At 49.5% G+C, this 12767-nt stretch overlaps 1 long non-coding RNA gene across 1 annotated transcript; it reads left to right on the top strand.

Annotated features, from left to right (window-relative positions):
* The first annotated feature begins 10176 nt into the window (after positions 1-10176).
* Positions 10177-11339, top strand: LOC310921905. Its single transcript, XR_014592231.1, has 4 exons — positions 10177-10368; positions 10446-10487; positions 10585-10812; positions 10979-11339. It is a non-coding gene; the product is annotated as an uncharacterized lncRNA (long non-coding RNA).
* The last annotated feature ends 1428 nt before the right edge of the window (positions 11340-12767 follow it).

Below are 12767 nucleotides of genomic sequence, written 5' to 3'. Positions count from 1 at the left end.
TCTTTGTGTGTTTTGTTTTGTGTGTCTTTTGCCTTAACCCTTCAAGGGGTCTTTTGGAGACCCCAGGCATCGTTCTTAACATCTCCCTGTTCCTGGTGCTGATACCAGGCCAGGCATCAAACCCTTGACTCGGGAGCTCAGAGGCTCCTCAGAATCCATCTCTCTTCACAACCGTCCAGGCTGATGCCTTTCCAGGTCTTGTTCTGAGCTGTATCCAGAGCTGTGCACTGCTGTGATCCATTCAGGTGGATTAGGTCTTGTCAGAATGCAAAGACAGGTACAGGATTCTGACCTCTGACCATAGGATTCTCAGGCATCCATCTCTGCTTTTCTTGGGGTCAGTGATCCCGTTGGCATCTTCTTCCTGCAGGGTTCTCTGAGCCTGGTCAGCTCCCCATGGGTCTTACCTCGGTCATCTCATTGCGAGTTCTCTCGGTCCTCAGGGTCATTCTTCTTGCCGAGATGTTTCTGTCCCTGTTGTGTCCCCCCTTTTGTCCTGTCCTGTGTCACGGGTGTTGGTGTGTTTGTCCTGGAGCTGCTCTGCCTTGTTGCTCAGTCTGGGTGTGGGGGGAATGGGACAAGTCCTGAGGAGTTGAAATTTGTCATGTGGGGTGTAGTTGGGCTGTAGAGGGTATCCCTAGATGGACACAAAGTGTCTGGCGCTGTCAAGTTCTCCTGCAGCACTTTGAATTTTGTCCTGATTTTCTTTCAGATGCAGGGGGATTAAATCCACCCTCTTTTTTCCCCCGAGTATGTGGGAGGTTGGCTCTCAGCAAGGAAGAAGTTGAGAAATGACCTCCCTGTCTGCTGGACGTCTGGATATAATTGAGAGTGCAGTTACTAAAAATCCTCTGTATTTTCTGCTAAATTAATAAACCTGAACCGAGAAAGCCGTGAACACCGTGGTGCCTTTTTTTTTCCTTTCAGGTCTCATTCTCCCCATGCACAGTGTTACCAGCAGGAGCTTGATGTCGAAGTGTATTTCAGAGGCAGAGATAAAATAATATAGACATTTTATTTTGTAGCTCTTTGAACCTCCTTGTTTATTAGCCAAGAAATCCAAAACAAACCCCCTCTCCCCAAAAGCACACAGAAAGAGAAAATATGCCCATATTATTTTAATAACGATTAAATATTTATCTCTTAGAAAACCAGGCTCATTCAATTCTAATTAACTGTGGTTCTGATGTGTTAGGTCAATGAATTCCTATAGTTTAAAATATCGGTAAAAATGGAAAGAAGTGAATACAAATTGAAAAAAATTACAAATGCAAAAAAATAAAAATATAAGGAACAAAATGAGAACTATACAATATGAAAGATAATAGGAATAGATAGACTATTGATACACTATATTATTTCTTGTTCCATTTATTATAATATGTAAAATATACTTAATATAATGTACATGATATAATAGATAAATTTGTAATGGTTATTAGATATATCAAAGTAAGAAATAGAAGTTATTTTAAAATGCAGCCTAAACTGAAGGCTTTATTGGATTCGGTTTGGTTGATGGCAGGCGATCTGTAAGGCAATGCTGCCATCCTGTGGATAAAGATCGGTACTGCAGCTCCCCCCCGAGCCGATCTGTAAGGCAATGCTGCCATCCTGTGGATAAAGATCGGTACTGCAGCTCCCCCCCCGCGCCCGTCCCGAGTGCTGTGCGGCAGTGCTGCCATCCTGTGGACATACCGCGGTACTGCAATTTTCCCCCGTGCCGGTACCCGAGGTGAGCAGCAGCCGCGGGCTGTGAGCTCACGGGCAGTTTTGCCGCCCGAGGGCCGAAAGATCACGGCCAAAAAGACGGGAAAAAAAAAGAGGGGACCCAGGGCACGTGGCAGCCGGCTGCCTGCGCGCGACCTGGACCAGGGAGCGGCCCGGGAGCGGTTTTTCCGCGGCATACGCAGGTGCGTGGACACGGGATGGGGGCTGAGCGGCGCCACGGCAGTGTTTGGGCAGGCGATGTTGTCAGGCGCTTGTGCGAGCAGCCGAGGGGGACATTTAGGGGGAGTGCCACAACCAAGATGGCGGCGCGACTCGGGGCGCTTGACCTTCTAAAGATGGCGGCGAAAAGGGCGGGAAAAAATGAGGACCCCCCCATGTGTGTCTAGTCAGACTGCCTGCACAAAAATCCCGACCACGGCGCCGCCCGAGAACAATTTTCTGTGGCGTCTCCAGGTGTAGGGACACGGGCTGTGGGTTCAGCCGCGCCGCAAGCGGGTTCGGGTTACTCATTTTAGTCAGGCTTCTGTGTTAGACACCTATGGGGGGCCTTAAGGGGCGCCACAACCAACATGGCGGTTTGGTTCGCTGCTGTTGACCTTCTAAAGATGGCGGCGGGGAGGGGCGAAAGTGACGTAATGCTCTCTGCCACCAAAAAAGGCGAGGTGTGACGAAAATGACCGAGAGTTGCCGAACAGCCGAAAAGAGCCGACGGCTGACGGAAATGACCGAGTTTCTCCGAACAGCCGAGAGTAGCCGACGGCTGACGGAAATGACCGAGTTTCTCCGAACAGCCGAGCCCAGCCGAGTTTCTCCGAACGAGCCGCGCCCGCCCGAGCCGGGGGCAGTTCCCGGGCGGCCCCGGCCGGTGTCCGCCGTCACTGCCGCTTCCTCGGCGGGCCATTCAAGGCGGTGTCGGGGCCGCTGCCGATCCCCCGGCGGGCGGGCGGGACACGCTGGCGCTGTGCCCGGAGCTGGAGCACTCGCTGTCGGCGCTGGAGCCGAGCCGGGGTTCCCGGGGAAGGCGACGAGGATAAGCCGGTAAAACGCCCGCAGTGCTCGTGTGGCCCCGGGAGCCCCCAGAACATTGATTTGGGGGGGTCTGTGCCAGCCGCTTATGCCCTAATGGAGAGGGATTTCTCACAAGGGCACGCAGTGATGGACAAGGGGAAGGGCTTCATCAGGATGAAGGGAGGCCGGTTTAGATTAAATATCAGGAAGGAATTGTTCCCTGTGAGGGCGGCGGGGCCCTGGCACAGGTTCCCCAGAGAAGCTGCGGCTGCCCCTGGATCTGGTGGAAGGTGTCCGTGCCCTGGGTGGGGGCTGGAATGGGATGAGCTTTCCCTTCCACAATTCAGTGATTCTGGGGGTCTGGCTGAGCTCAGTCAGCCTGAGGAGCTGTTGCAAATTCAGGCTGGAAGTTGAGTGCTCGTAATTTACACAGTGTAAAGCAAGAATGAACGGTTAAAAAAATTCTGATGCATGATTTTTTTAATATAAAAAGCATGGAGAGAGGTGCTTCCTTTTATTTTCTTCTGAATAAATGTTATTTCTTACTTGCAGCACTGTAGAAACCCTGTTCTGCTCTGGCTGCTGAAGGACACTGCAGCATCTCCAGGTGCACCTGAAGGGATCTCCACTCCGAGAGAGATTTGTTCTGTTTCCGCATTGACTCTGTTGAAAGGTGAACGCAGAATGTCCACGGGTCACCCTGCCAGCTCCACTTGGCTCAGCAGGCATCGCAGGGAGGGCCCTCCTGTCATCTCTCTGGTGAGTCTGGAGGTGGGTTTTTCTGCTGCTCTGGGGCTGTGCTGGGACCCCTCAAATTCCAGTCAGAGGTGCTGGGCACTGCTGGGCCTTGGGGACACCACTGAGAGGCGGCTGCTTTGGTTCTTAATACCTGGAAATCCATGGATTGCTGGGTGATTTCCATAAGTTCTCCTATTTTGTAGGAGCTGCAGGGTGAGGTCAGTATTCTGAGGGAGGCCCTGGCAAAGATGCTGAGGGCAAGGAACACGGAGCATCCGGGGGCTTCTCCCTCCTGAGTTTCTCCTGGCGCGTGCTGCGTGTCACGCTGGATGTTTAACCCGGCTTTGGGGTGTTCTCCTGCAGTCCCAGCTCCAACTGCTGCCCCTGAGCCGAGGCCTTGCTGTGTCCCAGCACTAAACCCGGCAGGTGGGTCCTGCTTTTCCAGCCCTTTAATCCCACAGGCAATCCCAGATTCCCGGAGCTCCCCTGGGCCCAGCCTGGACTCGCTCCCTGGGAGCTGCACTTCAGTCTGCCTGAACCAAGGACCTCCTGTTTGAAACTTTATTCCTGTTGTTTTTCCTCTTGCAGGTATTTGGCAAAAAAGGAGAGAGCCAGTGGGAAGTGGAGGCACAGGAAGGCCTTATCCCAGTCCAAGGTTCCCACTTTTCCCTCTGACTCCTGGAGAAATGCCTGACCATAACCAGAGACTGTCAGTTTGATTTCCTGCACTTTACAGTAAATCGTTGCTTTCAGCTGGTTTGTGTTCCTGGTGTCATCCTCCTCCTCCTCCATGGATTTGTCAATAGAATTGCTGTACTTTTGCTGAGTGGAATTTTGTTATTCCAGGAATTGTGGTTCTTTGGTTCCACTGAAACTTCCCAACTCTGCTGGGAGTTTCAGCTGTCAAATACAAGTAAGATTGGAGTTTCTTTGGGTTGTTACTCCCACAAACTAGAGATCATTCTGGAATAGGAGTAAATTGGCATGTTTAACTCCCTCTTCCCTGGAAAATCAGAGCAGAGGAAGCAGATTTGAAATCATCATTCCATGGACTTCCACAGACTTCCTGGCTGTTCCAAAAGTTTTCCATGTTAGAAATTCCTGAGCTTGTTTTCCAGGCAAGCTGGGAGTTGGATATTATTTCTTCCTTTTATTTGATGTTTTTCCTCTCTCTGATTTTAGTAAGGCTATATTTTTTTTTTCCTATTTTCTATCCTAATTGGAATTTTGCTAATTCTTAGGGGCCATTTCCAAGGAAATTTACCCAATTAAGGTTGGTAAATCAGGAATTGGTCAGCACCATATCCACAGAATTCTGGGAATTCCCAGGAAAACTTGTAAAGTGTTTAATTGCCTCGATTCATCTCGTTTTCAAGTTCGGTTGAGTGTGTTTTTAATTACATAAGTCCCATTAAAACTTAAATCCCAGCCTAGTTGCTGTTCCTTGGACACAATGAGGTGGTTCTTTCCTGCCTTGGCACATGTGGATGTTCATCCAAAGTGAACTTCCTGCTAAAACAGAATTTGTTTCCAAGAATTTTCTAGAAAACCTTTTTTTCCTGGAGGCACTGGGTTTGTTTTCCCTATCCCTGCCTAATCAAGAAAACTCCTGGGGCCTGTGTTAGGCAGTGGCATGAGGGGAGGGGTGTGTTTATTTAATTTCGTATTTTATTTTACTTATTGTTTATTTTTTTTTAAATTTTTGATTTTTGTATTTTATGTTAAATATTGTATTGTGGTTAATGTTTTAATTTTTTTTTTTTTTTGTTTTGTCTTTTTAAAATGCTTTTGGTTTATTTCTTTAATTTTTATATTTTTATTCTATTATTTATTTTTAAAATTTAAAAATTTTTCTTTTTTAGTATTTAAAATCTTAATGACTTTTATTTTTTTTTAAATTTATGGATATTATTTCAGTTTTTACATTCATGTTATTTATTTTGTATTTTAAATTTTTAAATTATATTTTAAATTTATTTTAGATTTTATTTATATTTTTTTTCTTTTTTAATAACTTTTGAGTTTTTTTAAAATTTTTATTTTGTTTTATTTTATTTTATAATATTTTTTTTCATGTTTCCATTGTTCCTTTTTTTTTTCCTTCCTTTTTTTTTTCCCCGAGTATGTGGAAGTTTGGTCCCGCCCCCATCCCGGGCCGGGCGGAGCGTGGGGGCGGAGCGTGGGGGCGGAGCGTGGGGGCGGAGCGTGGGGCGGAGCCGGGGGCGGAGCGTGGGGCGGAGCGTGTGGCGGAGCGTGGGGGCGGAGCGTGGGGCGGAGCGTGGGGGCGGAGCGTGGGGGCGGAGCGTGGGGGCGGAGCGTGGGGGCGGAGCGTGGGGGCGGAGCGTGGGGGCGGAGCGTGGGGGCGGAGCGTGGGGGCGGAGCGTGGGGGCGGAGCGTGGGGGCGGAGCCGGGGGCGGAGCGTGGGGGCGGAGCGTGGGGGCGGAGCGTGGGGGCGGAGCGTGGGGGCGGAGCGTGGGGGCGGAGCGTGGGGGCGGAGCGTGGGGGCGGAGCGTGGGGGCGGAGCGTGGGGGCGGAGCGTGGGGGCGGAGCGTGGGGGCGGAGCGTGGGGGCGGAGCGTGGGGGCGGAGCCGGGGGCGGAGCCGGGGGCGGAGCCGGGGGCGGAGCCGGGGGCGGAGCCGGGGGCGGAGCCGGGGGCGGAGCCGGGGGCGGAGCCGGGGGCGGAGCCGGGGGCGGAGCCGGGGGCGGAGCCGGGGGCGGAGCCGGGGGCGGAGCCGGGGGCGGAGCCGGGGGCGGAGCCGGGGGCGGAGCCGGGGGCGGAGCCGGGGGCGGAGCCGGGGGCGGAGCCGGGGGCGGAGCCGGGGGCGGAGCCGGGGGCGGAGCCGGGGGCGGAGCCGGGGAGTTCACGGGGCAGGGCCGGTTAGTGCCGGAGTTCTCGGTGTTTGGGTTTTGTCTGGGCTTGTCCAGCCAAGTCATAAACAAGCCAACTCGGCTCCTGAACTCTCCAATGAATGTTTAAAACGTTTCCACAGAAGGACAAGTCAGGAGTGATTCCAAAGGAATGTTTGTAAATGAAGGGTAACAATTTCTGGGGAATTTCCTTAGGAATTATGAACCTCAGGCATACGGACTTTCGGGGGTGGAATCCCAGTTCCAGCCTCGGGCACCTGCAGGAGAAGAGGGGTCCTTATCCACAGCAAGGGAAGCTCGGTGCCCCATCGTGTCAGCTGCAGACCATGAACCGTCCCGGGAATGAACAGCAAGTCCCCTCTGCCCCACCCTCGGACTGGGAGCAGCTGCAGGTGAGAGATGGCACAGGATGGGGAGGGGAGAGAGCAGCCCCAGGTGGAGCTGGGAACAGTGAGGGGGGACAGAGCAGCCCCAGGTGGGGCTGTGATGGATAATGATGGGGCGGTTCCAGGTGAAGAGGGCAGCCCCAGCTCATTTTGGTATCCAGCCGTGGGGAGTGAGGAGGTCACGCTGAGGTCCTGGCTGTGGTTCATGGGGAGCACGTGGGTTTGGAGCGTTACTTGGGAGGCGATGGGGATCAAACCTTTCTACCCAGCAGCAGCAGAAGGTAAGCCAGTGTGGGTTTATAGAGGGGACTTTGTTTTCCTTTTCAGCTTCATCTTAATAAACCCTCCCCGGTGCTCCCAGACGAAAAAGGAGTTATGGAGACAAAAGGAGTTCAAATTGATTGAAGAAACTCCTTTTTTCTGTTGTTGTCTGTGTTTGAAGTGGAGGGATTTTCTTTTCACCTGGAATTTCAATGAATAGTGGCACTTCTATGTGGCTTTTATTCAATATTATGTTCTTAGGTGGTGTGTAGTGTTTTGTGTGACTTTTTTTGGTATTATTTGTTATATATAATTTGGTTTTTGAGCAAAGATTACTTTATGGATGGGTTTGTTTGTATTTGAGGTAGAGCTGATTTAAGTAGCTTTTTTGAGGGACTTCTGAAATGTGTTATTGGGGTTTTGTGTGTTGTGTGGAGGAATTCAGGTTGGGTAGAGCTGGTTTTTTCTGTTTGGTGGTTTTTAGTGATTTATTGTGTAGCTTTATTCTGTTTGTAGGTGGTGTGACGAGGGATATGTGGTGTATTTAATTCATGTTTGGTTTCATAGTTCACATTGGTCAGAGTATTTTTGAACTGAGTTTTGTTGGTGAATTGTTTTTGGGGGATATTGTGTTTTTCCAGGGTTTGTTTTCTAAGGTTTACAGTGGTGTAATTGGCTGTGGTGTGAGGTATAGGGGAGGTTTTTATTTATTTAGTGGTGGCTTTTATCATAGGGAGCATCTAGTGTTTGTTTTAGTGGGTTTGAGATGGTGTGATGTAGTTCATTTTTTAGGGTTTCTTAATATTTACAATTAAATGATTTTTTATTGTGTTATAGGGGTTTGTTTATTTAGCCTGCTTGACTGCAGTATACATTTTATAGTTTTGGATAATTTAGGAGATATTGTTTGTAGTCTAATGGATCTTTTGGTTTTTGTGTGTATTTATAGGTGGTTTGTTTGTTTTGATGGTTTTGAGGAATTAAGAGTTCATTGAGTTAGGAATAATTGTTTTTGGTGCTGTTAATTTAAGTATATTTGTGCTACTTTTATTTCTATGGATTGAATTGTTTGTTGTTGTGGTTTCGGGTAAACCTGAGAGGAAACTTTTGAATGTGTTTTTTTTAGAGAGTAAACTAAAATGGTCTCTCTTTTAAATTGGTTTGGGAAAGAACTTCTTTGGAGAAAAATGGGAAAAACTATTTATTTAACAAAGTGCTCACAAGCATAAAGAGTGAATAACATAAAATAATAAAACTTTCTGTTATTTTGTGGCGAGATGGTAAATTCAGAAAGTCCTTGCTGTGGTTTGTAGCTCCTTTGGTCTCTTGTCAGCTCTTCCAGCATTGATAAAATGCTGAGGTCCAGGCCCTGTGGCTGCAGGTGCAGCTCTCGGTGCTTCTCTGGGTTTTTCAGTCTGCAGCAGGTTTAATGAGCCCTAAGAAAAGGGGGGGAAAAAATCAGTGCAGGGAACTTCTCTGCCCTAAAACTAACAACGAGCCATCAGATCTGTGTGCTGCAGTCTGTCTGTGTCTCAGCTGAATACACTGGAGAGAGGGAATGCAGAGGAGTGACCACTGTTCTCTTAAAACAAGCTGCGTGCTTTTTCTTTCCTTGCTTTGCTCTCCAAATCAGTCTGAAAGGTACAGAAGGCATTTTTGAAGGAGTTATTTTAACTATTTGATGGTTTTTGGCACTTCAAGTACTTGTTTTGGAGTGTTTGGGGTTTTGAGTTAGTTATAATGGGATAATTTTACTTCTAATTAGGTGTTTTTAGGTTTTATTGCAGTTAAAAGTTGTGACTTTCTTGTTTTGTTAGTAGAAATAGAAAATAGGTTTTGATTTTGTATATAGTGATGGGATTGGTGTGTATGGTGTATTAGTGTGGACTAAGGATTTAAAAGTCTGTGGTTTTGATGTGTTAGCTTAATGAATTTATAGTTTAAAAGACGTGGGGTTTATGCTTCTTACTTGGTTAGAGGCAGATCTTTAAACTGGGGGGGTTCTGGGTGTGTATTTTGGAGGTTTTTTGAGGGGAATGGACATGGGGTTATTTTTATTATATTTGGAAAATGGACTACGAGTAATAAGAGTTGGTTTTCTTTTTGCTGGACTTTTGTTTGCATTTCCTAAAATTGATATATTTGTGTGGTCAGGGTCGTGGTGTTTCTGGTGCAACTCTAAGCCTCCATTATTGTTTGTGTGTTTCAGGTGGTCACTTGTATCACACTGAGATGTCCTCACTGACCAGCCAACAGCCCTGCTGAGATCATCCCTGGATGTTTGGTTTTCTTTATGGCACCTGACTAAGAGACAACAGCCCGGTGACAGCAGGAATTTCCCAGGCAGAGGTGGCCTTCCTTGGCACCTGATGTGGATTCTCATCCCTGGACATCCCAGAGATAAGTGAAGGGCTAAAAGCCACAGAGGGAATGAAAGTGGGGTGTGGGGTCAGGGGTCACTGGGAGGGACTTTGAGTCAGGTTTGGAGATAGGGATGTCCAAGCTGTGACCCCTTTAGGGCACGTGAAGGGAAGGTCTCACAGTGCTGAGGTGAACAGGGCAGAGCAGTCCCAGGGCACGTGGTGTCACTTGTCTGTTGTGCCCTCTGTGTCTTGTGTGTTTTGTTTTGTGTGTCTTTTGCCTTAACCCTTCAAGGGGTCTTTTGGAGACCCCAGGCATCGTTCTTAACATCTCCCTGTTCCTGGTGCTGATACCAGGCCAGGCATCAAACTCTTGACTCGGGAGCTCAGAGGCTCCTCAGAATCCATCTCTCTTCACAACCGTCCAGGCTGGTGCCTTTCCAGGTCTTGTTCTGAGCTGTATCCACAGCTGTGCCCTGCTGTGATCCATTCAGGTGGATTAGGTCTTGTCAGAATGCAGAGACAGGTACAGGATTCTGACCATAGGATTCTCAGGCATCCATCCCTGCTTTTCTTGGGATCAGTGATCCCGTTGGCATCTTCTTCCTGCAGGGTTCTCTGAGCCTGGTCAGCTCCCCATGGGTCTTACCTCAGTCATCTCATTGCGAGTTCTCTCGGTCCTCAGGGTCTTTCTTCTTGCTGAGATGTTTCTGTCCCTGTTGTGTCCCCCCTTTTGTCCTGTCCTGTGTCACGGGTGTTGGTGTGTTTGTCCTGGAGCTGCTCTGCCTTGTTGCTCAGTCTGGGTGTAGGGGGAATGGGACAAGTCCTGGGGACTTGAAATTTGTCATGTGGGGTGTAGTTGGCCTGTAGAGGGTATCCCTAGATGGACACAAATGCCTGCAGCTGTCAAGTTATCTTGCAGCACTTTGACTTTTGTCCTGATTTTCTTTCAGGTGCAGATGGATTAAATCCATGGCAGAGTGCCCCATCCTGGGTGAGGGGGCTCCCCTGAGAAGGTCAGTCACTGTTTGTGTTTGCAGGGGAGTGTAAATGGTGGCCATGTTACAGCAGTGCTCTTTGTCTTTAATTTTAGGAGGCAAAGTTGGATCTCTGCAGTCAAGGTGAAGTGGACGAGGTGAGCAGTGATGGGTGGACAGAAGCAGTTGCTGTTGCTCAAGTCTCACTTGCTGGTTCTACTCTAAGCATTCCCTGTTATTTTTGTTTTATTTTAGGTGGTCCCTTTGGCAGATGTGCTGGCCCAGGATGCCAGAGGAGGGTGGATGGGTGCGACATTAAGGTTCACTTGTGCTGTGCTTCAGTCAGAGCAGGGAGGTTGCTGTTTCACAGGAACTCAGCATGATTTTTTCCTTTTTTGTTTCTTTGCAGGTGCTGCTGCTGCCCCAGGTGTGCCAAGGAATAGAGGGAAGGGGTGAGTTGGCACTTGGGCAGGTGGCCCAGAGGTGAGTGCTGTGCTCAGTGTGTCCCTTTTCCTTTTGCTGGGTTCACTCTGGGCAGCCTCTGGAGTGGGGGGAAGATCTGAGGGGGAGCCGGGACAGCGGTGCAGAGGAGCCCTGGGGGTGACTCTTCTGGAGGGGAATAGTCACATTTTGTGTTCTGTGGTCCCAGGTAGTGTGAGGAGGTGCACAGCTGGAGTTTGGATATGGCAGCACCGAGGTGGAAGCAGAGAACGTCTCCAAATCCACGGAGCCAACACGTTCATTTCTGTCCAGGATGGATTTTGTCTGCTCGTATTCCAAAAGCTGAGTGTTGGGGCTGGTGGTTGGGAGAAGGGGAAAAACCTTTTCAGTCCCAGGAGGCAATTTAAAGTTACCTTAGAGGAGAGGGCCCCAGTGGGATGGACCCCTCAGGAGTAAAAAGAGAGAGGGTGACACAAAGTGTCTGGAGCTGTCGAGTTCTCCTGCAGTACTTTGACTTTTGTCCTGACTTTCTTTCAGGTGCAGATGGATTCAATCCCTGGCAGAGTGCCCCATCCCAGGTGAGGGGGCTCCCCTGAGAAGGTCAGTCACTGTTTGTGTTTGCAGGGGAGTGTAAATGGTGGCCATGTTACAGCACTGCTCTTTATTTTTAGGAGTCAAGGCTGGATCTCTGCAGTCAAGGTGAAGTGGACGAGGTGAAGTGAAGCAGGGATGGGTGGACAGAAGCAGTTGCTTCTGCTGGAGTTTCACTTGCTGGTGCAACCCTGAGCATCCTTTATTGTGTGTTTTAGGCAATCCACTTGCACTGCACTGAACTCCCCTCTCACCAACTGGACTGCTGTCCCAGTCTGCCTCATTCATGAGCCCTTAGGGAGGATTACAGGACTGTGTGGTGAAGCCTTGACCTTCTCCATTTGAAGGGGCCATCCAGGTGGGCTTTGGTAACAGCCGAGGAGTTGAGGTGTGTCAGGGAGGAGGAGGGAGGCTCTGCTCAAGTTTCAGCAGTGCCACATCACCTTGTCTGCTCTTAACCCAGGCACACCCCAATGTTGGTGTCTGAGCAGAGCTGGAGCACAGGGCCCGAGGACCTGGGTGTGCTCAGGAGGTGGTGAGTAGCAGAATTGCTGGTTTTTGGTCAATGTGCTGCTGAGATCACACGGTCACATTTGCTTTTCTTTATTGTAGCTGACTGAGAGACACCAGCCCAGTGACAGCAGGAATTTCCCCGAGGGAGAGGCACCTTCTTTGGCTTTTGACATGGATTGGCATCCCCAGATGTCCCAGAGATAAGTGGAGGGCTGGGAGCCACAGAGGGGATGAAAGTGGGATGTGGGTTCAGGGGTCACCAGGAGGGGGTTTTAAATCAGGTTTGGAGATAGGGATGTCCAAGATGTGACCCCTTTAGGGCCCATAGAGGGAAGGTCTCACAGTGCTGAGGTGTGCAGGGCAGAGCAGTCCCAGGGCATGTCGTGTCACTTGTCTGTTGTGCACTCTGTGTCTTTGTGTGTTTTGTTTTGTGTGTCTTTTGCCTTAACCCTTCAAGGGGTCTTTTGGAGACCCCAGGCATCGTTCTTAACATCTCCCTGTTCCTGGTGCTGATACCAGGCCAGGCATCAAACCCTTGACTCGGGAGCTCAGAGGCTCCTCAGAATCCATCTCTCTTCACAACCGTCCAGGCTGATGCCTTTCCAGGTCTTGTTCTGAGCTGTATCCAGAGCTGTGCACTGCTGTGATCCATTCAGGTGGATTAGGTCTTGTCAGAATGCAAAGACAGGTACAGGATTCTGACCTCTGACCATAGGATTCTCAGGCATCCATCTCTGCTTTTCTTGGGGTCAGTGATCCCGTTGGCATCTTCTTCCTGCAGGGTTCTCTGAGCCTGGTCAGCTCCCCATGGGTCTTACCTCGGTCATCTCATTGCGAGTTCTCTCGGTCCTCAGGGTCATTCTTCTTGCCGAGATGTTTCTGTCCCTGTTGTG

The sequence above is a fragment of the Zosterops lateralis genome (assembly GCF_965231275.1).
Source record: "Zosterops lateralis genome assembly, chromosome: 37".
NCBI classification, from domain to species: domain Eukaryota; kingdom Metazoa; phylum Chordata; class Aves; order Passeriformes; family Zosteropidae; genus Zosterops; species Zosterops lateralis.
Note: the sequence above shows the minus strand (reverse complement) of the source record. Positions and strands in the feature narration are given on the sequence as shown.